This window comes from Myotis daubentonii, chromosome 4, assembly GCF_963259705.1.
Source record: "Myotis daubentonii chromosome 4, mMyoDau2.1, whole genome shotgun sequence".
Lineage (NCBI taxonomy): Eukaryota > Metazoa > Chordata > Mammalia > Chiroptera > Vespertilionidae > Myotis > Myotis daubentonii.
Window position 1 is genome coordinate 92680601 of NC_081843.1, and position 4923 is coordinate 92685523.

At 34.1% G+C, this 4923-nt stretch overlaps 1 pseudogene; it reads right to left on the reverse strand.

Annotated features, from left to right (window-relative positions):
- Positions 1–3953: 3953 nt before the first annotated feature.
- On the reverse strand, positions 3954–4602 carry LOC132233864 (pre-mRNA-splicing factor SPF27-like; annotated as a pseudogene).
- Positions 4603–4923: the final 321 nt, after the last annotated feature.

Sequence of the window (4923 nt, forward strand, 5' to 3'; positions counted from 1 at the left end):
TAATCAAATGTTTAAAATTATATGTTTTTTCCCAATGACTGTACTATTTCTGATAAATGAAGAACATTTTAAAATTAAATCATTGCTTATAGGGATAAGCTACTTTGAGCAGAAGCCTTTTAGGTTCACATAAATCTGTAAAGAGCACTGTCTTTAGAACAAGAAGGTTTACCTTAATACTTTTTTTAACACTAGCTATGTAATTTGGGAGTTAGTATAACAACATTATCTTTTATTTAAAAGTAACTTTTTAAATCATAGATGTTCTAATCACCTTGGACTATATTTCAAATAACACTTATTTTTTTCTGATTTTTCTTAGAAAATTTAGAAGTTATAGAATGATATAATGTAAGAGCAAATTAGTCAGAATTCTAGAATACAGAATTTTAAAAAAATGGTATATTTGGCTTACATATTTCCAGGTTAATATTTTGTACATTTTTAAAACACAGGCGCTATGCAGTACTATTTTTATAAGCCTTTCCCCCCCAAAAAAATTAAACTGTAAGTATTTTTTAGATCTTTGGATGCATATTAAAGTATTACTTTAAAATTGCATGGTGTTTTCTGGTATGCCTGTGTCAGAGTTATTTTATTAACTCCCTATTCTTTTTCATTTAAGTTACTACTAATTTTGCATATAAAGTAGGCTTTTAAACTATTTTTGTTCAATGTAAAAAAATGTACTTTATATGTGAATTAACTGCTCATGTTTTCTATGAGCTGTCTTTTGGGATATTTCATAGAAATAGATTCATGAAATATTGATTTATAAGAACTAATTTTATATTGAGGTTATTAGCACTAGATCTGCACTGTATGTTACCAATATTTTTCTTGGTTTGTATTTTATCATTAAATGTAATTTTTCTCTTTTAAATTTATAAGTTTCAAAAAGTATTAAGATACAGTTTTATTTTTCTGATATTTTCTTTTTTTAGCTCTTAGAAATACCTTTCCCATAGTAATATGAGGTTTTTGATACCCTGAGAAAGAAAAATTTCTCCAGTTTTAGCCCATTTTCCACTCCTCCGGTAAGTGTACTTCATATTGGAGGTTAAAGGAAGTTCATTACAGCGAATTTCTGTTAAGTATGGAAATAAAGAATGATAGGGAAATGATGGCATATGCTAAAATAAGGGGATGAGAATCCTTTCACAAGTGTGTTCTGAAGAATCCAGTTTTGTGACGTTTTAGACGAAGAAGTCATTTTTATGCCAAAGTAATGTAGGGTTGTGCAAACCTTCATATCAGCTGATAAAGAAAAATATTACTTTCATAGGTTCACACAAGAAGTTCAAGTATTTCATCTCGGCTTGATGTTTAAGCCATTTTCCTGCAAACTGGCAAATTTCTGCCTACAGCAAACTGATGAAAATTCATGGATGTTTTTTCATTCCTCCGGTTAAGGGAGGAATAGTAAAACTTTTGCCTTAGATCAAACTTTTGAATATTTGAGGGGAGGAAAAAAAACACACACATCGCTTCTCAAATGTGAATACCCAAAGTGAAATGTGGTCATTTCTTACATTTTTAGATGCCTGGAAGTTTTCCACAAACTTCTATAACAGTCACTCTGCAGGCTTCTGCTATAAATGTTTCAAGAACTATCTAGGGAAATATTCTATTGAGAGGGAACGCAGGGTTATCTAGCAGATAGAGCATGGAATTTAGACTTAGACAACCATCTGAGACCTGCACCTGCCTCTTTCATTGCCTTATGGTGCAGCCCTGTATAAATGATTCAGACGCTCCTTGCTTATATTTTTCCCTGTGGCAATAAAGGGAAATGGCTAAGCATTAGCCCCTTCTCAACAATCAGAGGATACTATAAAGGTAAATATGTCATTGTCTGTAAAGTGCTATGACCTATGATCCTCCAAAATAGCGCAGGGATGTCAGGCCACCGAGTATAAACATTATAGAATCCAGGTGCAGAGATCTGTATCACCTGCCCCCTCACTTCTGTATTTGGTCAAGACTCCCTGTAACACATGGTTAACAATAAGTATTGCCAGTTGCTAATACCTTCAACACTCATCTTTCCTTCAACATCTGGAACATATTAATCTCCCTCTCAAAAACTCAGTGAAGGAAGACAACTCATAACAGCCAATCAATTTGCATCTATTCATTGTCTTAGTATGTAGAATGCATTCCACTGAGTATTAGACCTCTGATGAGAATCTGTGGGGACATAACGATTTATAACGCATAATCGCTGTTCTCAAAACTCTCGTCATCATGATCTAGTTAAAGGTGAATGTATGAATTACTAAAAATCATATAAAATAGCCATGTAGCATACAATTGATAGACATAATGATTATAAGGCATTTAGAAGATGAAAGTATAAAGATTTGGGATGAATCCTTTTCACAGGATTTTAGTTTTTACAAGTACAGAAGGAATAATGCAAACACAGAAATATATATATAAAAAAATACAATGTTATCCTTGGCAGTTGTCATGATAAAGTGATTTGTTAATATCTCTAGCTGTGGTAATTTATTTTACTGTTCTCATTGAATGTAAGCAGTTTTGCTCTGTCCTACTGATTATTTCTCTTATATGCCAAGTTTAAGCAATTCTGATGAATGGATAAAATCCAGTTCAGTCAGTCAGTATGGGTGTGTCTTACGAAACTAATTGAGAGTGAAGGAAGGACCGTGGGCCATAAACGGGAAGAGAATTCGATGAGGATCACAGTGATCTCTCTCTGAATGACAAGCAGTCACTTCACATCTCACAGCATCTGTTGGTTCTTTGGTAAAAGAAGAGGGCGGGCTGGATTTCATCGGCCAGTTCTAAAATTTTCTGAAAGAAAAAACATGCTGCTGAAAAGTTCTGTATTTCCTTGTGCTGTTGAAAAGCTCATCTTGCTTTTGTATTCTGTCAGGATTCATGATCATTTTTTGTCATTAAAATTAATATCTCCATTTTATTGACCACAGATGCTGCAGATATAGGAGAAGCAGATGGTAATACGGTGCTCTAAAAAACATGCTCAATTGTAATCCTTAATTTAATTGTCTTTCAACTGGACATTCTAAAACTTTATTAAATTTTTATAGTTAACTCAAGAGAGCTTTGGTCTTGCCTGTAAGTACTAACTTACATGCATAGTTTGGTTCTTGGTTCTAGAACTTGTGTGTCACTGAGCAAGACATCTGTGAAACAGAGTGGAGGCAGGGCATCCTTGCTGGGGGTATATTGTCATATAATTTTCTTTCAGAGCATATTGGTAAAAGAGTTTCTGTAATTATGATAGTAGATATCATAAAAAAGATTAACAATGTCAAAACAGTCATTTCAAAGGAAAGAGTAATATAGCTTTAAATAAAATACGAAATATGTAATTCAGTTTATGAGAAAAATTGGAAATTTTAAAAGGTGTGTTTTCATGAGTCATATAGACAGCCCATGAAAAAACTGAAGTTTATTTGTGCTGCATTGTATAAATAATGTGAATTATAGTAAGATATTGGGGAGAGGGACATTAGCTTTGTTGAGTATAGAAGAGAAAATGACTTCCCTAAAAATTTTCTGGAATTTAAAAAAATATGGTTTCAAAAGCTAATATTATAAACTGACAATAAGTAATTGTGTCAAACCCAGCTATTTTAACATATTTTGAACTATGTTCACTTATTTACATGAGGGAGTTTATTGAAATAAAGTACTAACCGTGATCTAGATCAGCATTGTTCAGTAAAAATACAATGCAAGTCACATGCACATTTTTATTCTATATTAGCTTTCATCACCACGATGAATTTTTTTAATTTCTCTAATGTACAAATAGAATAAAACAATCCACTTTCTATGGTTTCTAAACACTTAACCACTGATGATTTCTGGGAGATCCTGTTGTCCTTCAGAGTTCAGATGCATGATCTTCTGTAAAAGCTCAATTCACCTTCCTTCTGCCACAGAATTAATTCATCTTTTCAGAAGTCTTCTCTGATGTGTTCTTGGCCTCGCCGTGTTGCTGCTTCATTTGAAAGACTTCATCTTCTAATTGCACAATATTCCTTCCAAGCTCATGATTCTTACTGACCAAGGATAACCAATTTGACTCCATTTCTCTTCATTTCCATCCAACTGTGAGTTGTATGTTATTTCACTGCCAGTTTAAATCTTGAATACATCTCCTTATCTTCTGGAGCTCTTTCTGTGCGTGTCCTATCATATGACACGATTTTCATTACACACTTTGCAGACATTGCATCCACGCTGTGACATTAGTTCCAGTTCCCCAATCCGAGCCGGTTGATGCTCTAACTGGGCCATAGAATTGTTCACACATTCTTGCCACGCACCAATGTCAATTTTGTGACCCGAGGAAGGGTCTGAAATTCATATCATTTCATACTGAGCAATTCACTAGGATGTCAAGCAGCCAGTCTTTCAAATTCAATTCTAATATGTTGTTTTCCAAAGCAGAATAATCCTGGGCTCTTCGGTTGCTCAAGAAATTTTTAGTAGGTCGGTATCTGTGCATTTCCTCCTCCGCCTGCACAGCAGCTGCACACCAGGCACTTTATAACCTTGGTCAAAATAGGCAGCACACCCACATCCGCTGCAGTTACCAACCATGGCTCCATTCTGAAGTTCACCTGACTTTTCTGAATCTGCACTGGCTCATGCCCTGTCATTTATACCTGCCTGTGCAATTTAAATTTTGTAGTTTTCACACTAACGTAGAAAAGACACAGGTAAATTTTACTTTTGTAATTTTATTTAACACAATATAGGTATGGTATTATTATTTCAACATGAAATTTGAGACTATAATTTCTTTTGCATGAAGCCTTCAAAATATAGTGTGTAGTTTACTTGCAGTGCCATTCAGTTTGGACAAGCTACGTTTCAAGTGTATGATAGCCACCTGTGGCTAGTGACTATAGTATTGGCAGC